Raw genomic sequence first — 13,293 nt, forward strand, 5'->3', positions numbered from 1 at the left:
GTAAACCTGCTTTACTACAAATTGTCTCCTGCTTATTTTCCGAGTACTCTCATCTGCTTGGCATCTTCTCCTCACTCTGAGGCAGTCCAGAATTAATCATAGTCTATCCTTGGCAGATAGATTTATGTTATTCTTTTGTACTTCTGTTAACTATTACAGAGTGCTGTTGTTTTCGTTTTGCTTTATTTATTGATTTTTCACATTAAATCATTTTATAGGTACCTAATGCTTGAAATCTCCTTGTCCAGGTAGTTTGTTAAAGTTGTTTTGTGGTAGCATTAAACACTTAACAAATCATTTTTTTTTTTTATTTTTACATGAAGTTGATTTGGATTATCTATCTAATGGCAGTAGGTAATAGTCTGGTCTATCAGAGTTGGGAAGGACATAAGAAAGCTGTAAGTGTAGTTGTTTTATTATTCATGGGCTTAGAAGCCAGTTTCTTGTGTTTTAAGTGTCTGTATAAATTTAGTGTATTTGTGCTCTACTGCCTATTGTGCAGCAGTGGTTAGTAGTGGCTTTTATATGCACAAACACTTAGAAACCACATTTTCCCTATAAAACCAAATCTAAAACTATACTAGTAACTTGGTGAGTGTAGTGCAACTACTTTGCTTATTGAGTATCACAGAGCAGCTAGCTTGCATGTTGAGGAGCACTACCCCTTTAATTTAACATTATATAGCCTAGTCTTGTCTCTAGCCCAAATGTACCCTAACTCAGCCCACTAGTGATCCTTTGTGCACCACACCCTTGTAGCTCACCCAATAAAGGACTTGATACATGAATATGCACTTTTCCAATTTTCCTCATCCGGTTTGGTGGACATGTGCATTTTGAAATGATATAATAATTTTCTAATGTTCACGGACAACCATTTAATCATCAAAGAAACAAATACAGTATGTAAGATATGTATATACACAATATCTCTGGAGGCACAACTCTCACATACAAACACTCATACTAACAATCTGGTTGTTAGAAACAGACACCCTGCACCCACCACACATAGTATGCACCCCACACATAGACCCATGTATGCTAAAGCACATAAATGCGATCTTCCCAAACTGCAAAGACTTACCAGGCATTCCATTTGCAAATATTATCCTCAGCAAACCCAAAAGGGCTCAACAGAAACAACATCTAACACTGCAAATGCAGCTACACCCAGTGGAGCCTCAACAACTAAGCCAATAAGGTAAGCCAAGACACTACTTAGAACTCTAGTTATAGGTAACTCCATTGTGCAACATACTGATGCACCACTTACCAGGCTGAACAGGGAGAAAATAATGGCCAGTTGATTATCAGAGGCTAGGATTCAACAAGTTATGCATGCACTCAAGTAATTCTACCACAGATATGAGTATGATTCAGTCATAGTCCATATTCGTGTAAATGACATGAGATGTACTTCCCTACTTATATGAAGACAGACATTATTGAGCTCTCAGACTATGCATCACAAGCTATGTATATACCATTGGGAAGCATTTTACCTTCATCAAACATGATACCACAACATGAACTGAAGATGAATGACTTTAATAATTAGCTTAGTTTTTTAACACCTTTTTTTGAATTATTAGTTGTGACATAGGCACATTTACATTTATATTAAAGTAAAGAAACTGTATTAATAAGCTAAAATTAACAGACATTATGCTTCACATATATTGCTATAAATCATATAAACTAAACAACACTACATAAATTATTCAATTTTTACCTCTTTTTTAAACAAAAAACATCTTTATTAAGCCATCACTTATGGCATAAACAATCATACATTTATTCTGTGGGGATACAGTATTTGTCAGTGTGGGAAAACATGATTAACAAACCACATTGCTTTGCTAATGATGATCTATCTGCACCTGTCCCTTTAGGCTTTTAAATACTGGCAAAAATATTGTCCTCCCCATATAGCCTTTTTAAGGGAATGCCAGATTGACAAACTTTCCAACATATACAAATCTACCCAATGAAATATAAAGGTGTTACTGCTCAATGCCAGGAGTCTAAACAAGAAGCTCCACTATCTTCAAGCTCTCCTCACCTTGAAGAATGTGAGCATCTGTACAATTACCAATACATGGTTTAAAGCTGCAAGAGTACCCCAGAGGTGCAAGGTTTCAGTGCCCTCCACACATTATGGCAAAATGGTGCCTGGTATGACTTGCGGATACTAGTAGCTGCTATGGTGCACAAGCTGGATTTGAACATTGCAACATGGAGCACCTTTTGGTGCAACTGATAGAGTTGCATATTTAGTAGACCCTATGTATCAGGCCTGCAGAGGAGCAATCAGTCCGTAACATTGACCACTCAGGTGATGCCTGGATTTGTTGACCTCTGGGCCAGCCTAGTAGCCAGTCATACATGTACAAAGCTCCGAAACCTCCAAATGCCCACTCAGGCATTGTAAACAAAGTCATGGAATTAGGCATAAACCCATAAGTAACTCACTGGATAGCTAGCTGGCTCACAGTCACAGACAGGACTCAGAAAGTTAGAATTGGAGAAAACATCTCCAGAAAATGCTGGTCAACAGTGGAGTCCTCCCGGGCTCTGAGTTAGGTTTGCTCCTTTTTGGCATCTGTTTTTCAGAATTCAAGGCCAATGTCAAGAGTCTGTGGCTTACCAGGTTTGCAGATTATTGTAGGCTTGGAGCAATCATAGAAACGTCTTCAAGATATTAAAATCTTTGAAGCATGAGTGGCCTCACAGGTATAGACAAAAGGTAAGAGTATTAAATTATATTTAGAAATGCAGACTGATAATAGCAATGCTACAGGAGACACATTTGTAAAGATGTGAGCATGTGAACTTGATAAAGAAAAGATTTCAGGATGGATATTCAGCAGAATGTCAGGGAAAAAGAAAAGAGGAGTACATATACTAATTTCTATGGGAGCTGCAATAGTGATACAAGAGGAAAAAATGATAATAATAGTAGATTTGTGGTAGAGGATTATGCTGGCATGTATTTATATTCCAACTAAAACTGCTATTATGGAACTTTAGAAAATTTTGGGAGAAATAATTAGCTTTCAGCAGAAATATTAATTATAGGTGGGGAGTGGAACTTGATTTGCAACAGTGAAGTTTTATCTTGGGGACCTAGAAAGAAAAATATAACAAAAGAAGATAGATTTCTGAAGAAATGTATGAAAATATTTGGAATGGATGATGTGAATTCAGTAATAAGAACAAAGAGCATCTACATATCATTCCCCTACTTAAAATAACTGGGTTAGACTAGACAGAAGGAGGAATTAAACAAAGACTACATGGGGTGATTTTTCCGTGTAAGCATAGTGGTACAGAGCTTACACGGAAGTAAACAGCCATGCAATCCAGTAAACAGAGTAGAGGGGCGTGCACAAGTGTGTAGACATGGAAGTGACCATGCCATGCAAATCATCTCAGAAGCAGGGGAATTGCATGCAAATGAGGGTGCTGGAGTGATCCAGCAAGCAGATAGGCAGACATGCAGACCCTGTGTTGGTGTCCAAAGCGTACATGGAAAATGTTTGTGTATAAGAAAGTAAAAATGGAACAGGGGTTGCAAAAGCCCATGCAGGTCAGAAACTGCATAGTAGGTACAGGTATCTGCACAGCTATGCCCTGTGTGTCCAAAAATAATGCAAAGTAATGTAATTAAATTTTTTAATACCCATATTACGTTTGCATGGAGAGCAGCAGTGTGCAAATGTGTCGCTATGCAAAAAAAAAAATATTAAAAAGTTTAAAAACTAAAAATAAGAAATATGTGAGAATAATGCATTATAGGGCCCTACACGGAGTAAGTACAATGATAGATTTCAGTGGTTGCTAAGGAGGCAGGCCCTGGAATACTGAAGTATCCAGGCTGTGTGCATGGATCTATATGCAAACAAGCTGGGATTATTGAAGAGCAAAAATGGGTTACTGTGTCCACAGATAAAATCCATGTAGCCCCAGAACTGTGTTGGTGTCCACAGAACAACTTGTTGACATCAAAAGGCAGTGCGTCACTATATGTTTAAGTGGATTGGAGCTCAGCGGCATGCCGCTCAGCTAAGCAGGGCAGTGTGTAAAGTGCTACTGACCTTTCTTTATCTGTGGGGCACAAGTTTTAGCTGGTTTGAACTATGCTAAGTATGTCAGTGAATGGGCTGGTGTCCAGACTGCTGAGCAGTGTTTAGACCAGCACTGTGGGTTTGTGTGCCATGCCACAGTGCTTAGCAGGTAAGGCAGTTAAAAAAAGGGAAAATTGCCTGGGAAAGCCAATCATCTATAAATTACTGATAACCCCTTTTCCACTTATACTGAGCCATTCAAACCCCTCAATGATGTACCTGGCAGGTGGAATGGATCATAGTTATCCAATCACACAGGCTGCATCTGCAGCAGAGCACTATAAAGTATGCACACACTCTACAATCTTATTTTTCCCCCATACTCTGCACCATTGGAGTACAGACTTGGTAATTTTAACTGAGAGAATGCTAGGGGCTGCTGCAGGTCTGCTACATCTGTATGTGGTAGATGCTGAAGTCATTGATGCTGCTGCTGGCAATAGGCCTGGGCAGAGAAGGAGAAGAGTGTTCAGGCCCAGGGTAACCTTCCAGGAGCTACATGAGCTGGAGATTGTAGAGCGCTACAGGGTGACAGGGACGTACTACAAGAACTCACAGAGCTCGGCCACCCTCAACTCAGATGCACAGCCAACAGATGGGAAACCATCCCAGTGGAAACAAAGGTATGTGTGGCCCTTAGAATACTAGATACAGGTGCTTTTCAAAGACCAACTGGGGACATGATGGGGGTCTCACAGGCATGTGAATCCAGTGTACTCCTCCAGTTCCTGGCTGCCATGCAAACATATGCCAGTGAGCACATTTATTTACCCAGCACCCCAGAGAAGAGTGCCAGCAGTTTGCATCTCTTCTACTGTGTAGCACACTACCCTGAGGTACTGAGTGCCATAGACTGGATTCATGTACACATTAAAGCACTGCCCGGTGAGGAGGGTAGAGTCTATGTCAACCGCAAGGGGCATCACTGCATCAACTGCCAGGTCATGTGCAATGCTCAGGCCATTATCATGAATGTGTGTGCCGGCAGCCCTGGCAGTTATCATGACTCCCATATCTGGCACTCATCACAGCTGTACCAGATGTTTGCCAGGGGAGACATACACACACCTACAAAAGAATGCCATAATGAGGCACCCACACAAACTATGAACATCCTAGAGCGTGTGCTTGGGCTGCTCAAATCACAGTTATGGTGCGTTGATATATCTGGTGGAGCCCTGCACTACTATCCAATCACATGTGCACAGATGTTCACAGTATGTGCCATGCTACACAATATGATTCTGCAGAAACAGCTGCAGCATAGGTGTGCCCACTAGACCTGGCCTTGACAAAAAGGCAATGCATAGCACATGCACTGACAACCTTTTTACTATGTATGTGAGTCGGAGTAAGGTGTCCGTCCCTAGGACCCTAGGTTCATAGGTTCATAGGTATTTACTGGTCATTAGCCTAGTAAATACCAATGAACTTATGAACCTAGGGTCCTAGGGACTGACACTTTACTCCGACTCACATACATACTAAAAAGGATGCCAGCCACATCACACAACCTGTCCCTTACCATGTATTGGCTATGTACTGCATGCATCAGAAAGAGTCAGCCCTGAAGCACTGTTATCTCAACTGCTGCATTCACAAGGTAAGTCACTCTCCTTTACAACAAATGTATGGGGTACTAGACTATGGTAGCATATGTATGGACCTGCTGCATGTATGCAAGGGAATAGAGTGGGCTACTGGGGTACTTGCAGAGAACTAACAGCTATGTGGGACAACAGGTGCTCTATCCAATACTGGCTGCCCAGTAATATGCATTAGGCCATAAGGCAGCAAAACCCAACTGCAGTATGCAAGGGAAATGCCAAACAGTGGGGTCATAGGACAGACGCACAACTCTTAATGCTAGAGTCCCCTATCCCAACACAGCTATGTTCCCGTACAACTGCAGTAACAGTATGTTTGCAAGGATATAGCTGCAGAGCACACAATCACAGGGCTGTCCCAAACAACCTGGCTATATGCTCTGTTTTCCACAATATGCAGGGGTCAAAGTGAATGTCTGTCTGCTGTTGATAGTGTGTGGAATTAAACCTCACTTTCTGGTGGCTGGTGTGGTTCAGTGGGCTAAGTGCATTAGCATGGTTGATGGTGTTCATGGTTCGAAGCTGGCTGCACCTACAACTTTTTCATGTGAGGTACTCCTATGGTAGGAGTCCCACAGACTATCAATATGTCACAATCTGTTACTGCAAGAAAGCTGGACAAAGCCAGAGACAAAGGAGGGACAAAGGGCCAAACTTACAGACAATTTACATGCTCTGAGTAACCTAGAAGGTGGCTAGTATAACAGCAGGTTGTAACAAGTCAGAGTAGCAGCAGGATGTAAAGGCCATCACATAACTGTGTCAGCACTTACAACAATTCAGTGGGGTCCATTTAGTAGTATATTACCAGAAAAATACAACTGTCTAAGGATCAGAGCAGACATATGGTGCGGAATGTTGGACGTCCTGCAAAACATGTACAGTCAGAGATGTGAAGACTGTAACCCTGTGTGTGGTTTTACATCATGTACCTCAGGCAAAGCATACCTACAACTACTTAGAGCAGGAAAGTCATAAACAGGAGTGGGACAAAGGTCCAAATATAAGGAGAAGAATTAGCTACTGGCCAGACAAATGTAGAAATGCAGAGAATAACAGGCTGTGCAGTAGCATGGATTTCCTGGTGTATATGGAGTCAGTAACTCAAATGTCTGTCATCATTTCCTTATATCAATTTGTAATGATTTGCCACTGATGTACCATAAAATCACAACACTATGTAAAATATACCATACATATGATGCAAAACTCTGTATAGTCTTACAGTCTGTACAGTCGCTAGGCATGAGTCATATATTATGTTCAGCATACAGCCGGGGAATCCCTTGGATAAAATATCAGAGCCATGCTGGACTGTTGAATCAGGTGCAACAGCCAATTGGCTGAAGAACACAAAATCCCGAACTGGAGTACAGGTTGGTCTGGCCTGGAGTCATCTTGTAATTACTGACAGTCACATTCGGCATGTTCCTACACTTAGCTAATTTCAGCCCATATCTGATGCCTCATCTGTCTAAAGAACTGATATGTGAAAATATCTCTGTGCATACCGGCAGCTATGTACACGCATCTGTCTCTCCCTATCATCCTCCTACATAATTACCCTTATCTATCAATATGTGGCATATATATATATATATATATATATATATATATATATATATATATATATATATATATATATATATATATATATATATATATATATATATATATATATATATATATATATATATATATATATATATATATATATATATATATATATATATATATATATATATATATATATATATATATATATATGTGTATATCTATATAGCTACATAAAGGTGTAGAGGGATGTACACCCTCCACATATAGCGATATAACTCAATTACATAATGCACACACACAGCTACGTCTAAGTTGACATCCATATACACATGTGTATATGTGTGTGGGGACATACGAATGTCCACACCTACATGCAGAATGCTAGGGTTATCCGCACCAATACACACAACTGTTGTCTGATGGTAAAAGACCATGGCTACATAATGACATAATCCACCAAACCATAGATCCCTGTGCCTGTGGCATGTCACCCTGCAGACAGACAATGGTGAGCAGGTGGTGTAATGTGCAATAGCTGCAATGCAGGACTTGGACAAGTCATATTGTCACTAGCCAATTGTCCACCTAGCAAACTGCAACCATTCAGAAATGGTGATACTGTTAACTGTACACACATAGCAGGGGTATTAACAGGTACCTCACTGCTACTACACTAGATAAAATAACAGCATAAAGCAGGCTCATTCTACAGGCCACACAGGCTGTGTAAGACAAGGCCACTTTGTGTAGCCCACAAGTACTGTGACGGCAGCCACATGTACACCATATGTAACCTCAGCCACCATATGTGTGTGTGTGTGTGTGTGTGTGTGTGTGTGTGTGTGTGTGTGTGTGTGTGTGTGTGTGTAGATATTTCCCTTACAGCAGACATGCCCATCAGGCCTATGTCTGTGCAACGGTCTATCATTTTAGGCCCTTTGACTAGAGTCCTCCTCAACATTGGCCTCCCTGTCAACACCTGCTATTATCCACCTTAACAGCACTGGCTGACATGCTCAACACAGATAAGCTCTGTGGTGCATGAGATACATGGTGCTATAATGTATACTAATAGATAGGTAGGGGTTCTAATCTCAATAAGGGCAACTCTGTGTGTGTGTGTGTGTGTGTGTGTGTGTGTGTGTGTGTGTGTGTGTGTGTGTGTGTGTGTGTGTAAATACATCCCCTGGCAGCAGTGTGCCTGTCTTGCCCATCTGTGTGCAATGGTTATACATTTTAAGGCTCTGTGCCTACCTGCCAGCCTCTCCATTGGCCTCCTTTGCAAGGCCTGCTGATGTCATCCACCTTAACAACATTGTCTGATAATCACAACATAAATAAGCTATGTGGCACATGCGATACATTCTTAGTGCTATAGTGTATACTAATAGATAGGTAGGAGTTCTAATCTCAATAAAACAAATATGTGTGTGTGTGTGTGTGTGTGTGTGTGTGTGTGTGTGTGTGTGTGTGTGTGCATGTGTGTGTGTGTGTGTGTGTGTGTGTGTGTGTGTGTGTGTGTGTGTGTGTGTGTGTGTGTGTGTGTGTGTGTGTGAATGTGTGTGTGTGTGTGTAAATATATCCACTGGCAGCAGTGTGCCTGTGTGCAATGGTTATACATTTTAAGGCTCTGTGACTAGCTGCTGGCCCTACATAGACCACATCTACCTAGGCATAAGTGTTATCTGCCACCATCTACATTTGTCAGTACAGAACATCCAGGTGGCATGTATCAATGGTAGCATGTCTTGTCATGAGGTATGCATGCAGGATTATGCTGTCTGCCCCCATTGTCCCTGAGACACTATTTTACACATATGCACCTGGATAACCACGGACATATACAGCCATAATTTGCTGATGTCATATTTCTCTTGTACTGCCTTGCCCATCCTGAGCTGCTGTATTACCACCAAGTCTCTATAGCATAGCCACTCAGACCCCTGGAACAGAAACATACACAGTTCTCAGATACACCTATCATTCTGCAACACCACCTCCAATCTAACATCATGCAACAAAGATACACACACTTTGATGTGTACTCATGACACTTGCCAGCATACAGCACCTATCATGGCATAACACTACCACATTACAAAATGTCATGTAATGTAATATAGTCACCATGTGCATCAGACACATATCTGCATGTCCCTGTATTGTTGGTATGGATGGCAGGGATGTGGCACAGGTATCATCACATTCACAGAGTGTGGTGTGGGGGTGCCAGAGGCCTAGGCTGTACCAAACAGTTGACATTGTGTGAGTCAGGAAGGGTTGCTGGTCAGCTGGGCCATGGAAAGGTGGCGTGTGTGTCTGTTGGTGACCTGCATGTGACAGTGATGTTTGAGTGTGTGCATACACACAATCAAGGCAGGTGCTAGCCCCACACATGGGTATGTAGGACAGCAGTGTACTGTCACTGTCTCTGGCCATGACCACGGGAACTGGCTCTGCCAGGAGTGGCACTGACACCACTATGCCCAGGATCAGATGTGGTGCTAGTTGCTGACAGTGACTGGTGTCTGCTGGACCTGTGTCTCTCACAGGACCACCCAGGACCACATACCCATGGCCTGTCACATCATGGTATGGGCAGCACACTCCATTCTGCAATGCTGGAGGTACTGCCACCATAGGAGTGTGAGTGTGCATGGCCACGTGGACTCTCGGCAGATGTTGTTACTGACCTATGTCCATGTGTCCACTGCCCTACTCCTACCAGATGTTCCAGCACAGACAATGTGCAGTCAAGGACTGACAATGTGTCACCTCACTGTCTGTCCACGACATCAGTGAAGTGATCCATGGCATCACAAATGTGGTGGAGGGAGTCACAGATGTCAGACTGTGCTGCATCCATGATCCTGAGCATCCATCTGGTGTTGCATTCGGAACATGCCTGTGCCTCCACGATGGACCGAAATATGCATTGAGTGACACGTGATGTGACACCTGTGACTGGTGGTGGGCAGGCAGCGGTCCTCCTTTGAGCAACCCTGTCAATTTGCCTGTATGGGACCATGCCAGGCCTCTGGCTACGGCTAGTGTTTACACTCACCGATGCCATTGTGTCACACTCGCCTGTTCAATGTCACCACACTCTGACTGTCCAATATCTGTGACCACAGGGGACTGGGTATGTGTGTGCATACTGTGTGTAAGAACAATAGGGGCGGAAGTGAGATGGCAACCCATGGGACAGATTCAGCCCCCAACAACCCCACCTTTGTCTCACTATGTCCACCATCATCATCAGAGTGTGATGAGACACTGACATCAGGTTGTGAGGGGAACACACTCCAACCCCCACAGTCACCTGTGAGGAGGAAGATAAAATAAGTACATTACTACCTGCACTATTATGTATGGAGATCTACACACACACACACACACACACGCGCACACACACACACACACACACACACACACACACACACACACAAACACATACAGGTGAGGAGCCACAACTGCATTACACATAACACATATTGTTTCCGATCCCATATATAACACACAAGCAGACTACAACATACACAGACAAGGCAGGCCCTTTATAACATGCACTGCAGCTATGTCAGATTAATGTTGCCACTACTATATATGTGTGAGATAAGCAATATGTCAGTGTATGTGATAGACCTACACCTAAAACACAGTGCACCCGTCTTCAGCATACTCTTGCCCTCTGTATAGGAGACTGCATAGAACTTCTCAAAAATAAGTGCAATGTGTTTCTGCACCTGCAAATACACAGCTGTGATTACCGATTCAATGCACTTCAGTTAAACCCTCTGAAACTGAACATACAAGTATTGTACTCTGGCTAAGCATATCAGTTGTGTCTAGGGCAAAATGACAGCTCTTAACATTCTTAGGATATATATGATCCATAAAACAACAGTAACACAGTCACCAGGTACAGGACCTTGGACTTCAGCCACACCTGACATACCTATGGAAATGTAAGGGAGAGATATTGTCAGCAATACCAAATGTGGCATTGTTACAGTATAATATGTGTGTATATTAACAAGTATAGTAGATAATGTGATACTGCCTACATTGCTGACATTCTAAGCATGTGTGCACAACTGTGCATTAAAACCAGTCCCCCCCAATGCAGATAGACCTGGCACCCATGTATTAGTATGCAGAGGCTGCCACAATGACTGATACAGTATTACATTGATGGACACAAGAGGCTTACCCAGATGCTCCTCTGCTGTGGATACTGTGGCACCCACCTCTATAATGTATGTGGTGATGGATACTTGGGAGCTCATGGTGGATCCCAGGTTCTCCAGGAATTTCTCTGTGGCTGAGAGTGGTTGTTGTGCAGTAGGCCCTCCACCTGTGGCAGCATGGTCCCTGCTACAGCGTCTGCCATTTGCAGTGCAGCATTGACCATATCTATTGCTTAGTGTCTAACATGCTTGTGTGTTCTGTCCTGTAGCCCTACATGGTTGATGGCTGTGAAGAGGTTAGCCCACAGTGCTGCACATTGTTCATGATGCTGCTGACCCATGGAGAGCAGAATGTTATGATGCAGTCTGAGGCCATCCAGGATAACATTACATTCAGTGTCTGAAAATGGCAGGTGCCTCTATCGATGCATCCTTTCTGCAAGACAAGCAGAGAGGAATACATCACAGGAGCAGATACATTGCTATCCACTGTGTACAGACCCTGCACATCCAAATTGACCTGCACTATCCACTACTACCTCCCACATCATACCCGCAGTCTATTAACATGCTATATATGTGGCTATCAGCAACATAGTAGCAATACCGGTTATGTCCCTGTGTGCTGTGACAGAGTGTGCTATATGTCTCCACACCCATCAAAGCTGCCTACTGTGGTGTGTCACCTTATGGGCAATATCTACTATGTCATACAGCCACTATCAGAAACATTGGTGTGTGTGAGTACAAGCATATGGGGACAGTCCAGCAACATCAGTGTGCCACAATGGCAGACAGCAATGCAAACCTGCTGTAGGTTATCTTCCCTGTAGGTGTCCTACTTCTCTAGTACACATATTTTTGCAGAATGTGTAACTGTGCTGATATATTTGGTCCTTTTGTTACAAACATGTGGATGTCTGGCAAATGGTTGGACAATTATTGATGGTTATTCTCAGAATGTAGAGAATCTGGCTCACATGCCAGAACTCTCAGAAAGCAGTTATGCTACAGTAATATCTGTTACTGTATTCATACTCTTACTTTGTATGACCAATATGTTCACTCTGTCACTGAAGCTGAGACTACGTCCCCCCACTAATAATGGCTATGACCTGAATTCCTGCTGTAGGAGGTTGCCAGGTATACTAGCAATGAAATATGAATGTTGACAACACAGTGGCCTAGCCAGAGTACATCAGGGACAGTCAGGGACATCTTTGCAATGTCTGAACTATACCTGTGTGACATTCACAGACTGAGAGGAGCAGAATGACAGTACATCATGTGATATGACAGCTGTGTCCACCAATACCTACTGCCGATATGTCTAACACATAATCGAGTAGCATTCATGCAGAAGCCGACCATTGTAGGAGGGAGTGAGAGGGACACAGCTATGATTTAAGTCACAGCAGGCACAGGTGAGAGGCATGCCTGTAGCTGTTGGACAGCAGAGTATCACCAACATGTCAATCCCAGAAATGTACTACAGGCCTACTATTGTAATCCCTATTCCCCATAACTGCATCCTTCCATCTGTATCCCATTATATGGCGACTTGTATTACATTCCTGGTAGAGTGATGTAATCCTTTTGTGAACAAATTCTCAAGAAAAATGCTTTCTAAATCACAGTCTGTCATGGTAAGGCAAGTTACAGACCTGTTTTCTATAGGCCGCTGCATGGCTTTTGTAAGTAATGCTCATTAACAAGTAATTGCCTGTGCAGCAATCCATGGCTCAGACTTACTAATTGCATCCAGAACAGCTGAATTGCACATTCATTAGCCAATATCATGGCACAACA

The sequence above is a fragment of the Protopterus annectens genome, chromosome 9.part0, assembly GCF_019279795.1.
Source record: "Protopterus annectens isolate FY-2018-M chromosome 9.part0, PAN1.0, whole genome shotgun sequence".
NCBI classification, from domain to species: Eukaryota; Metazoa; Chordata; order Ceratodontiformes; family Protopteridae; genus Protopterus; species Protopterus annectens.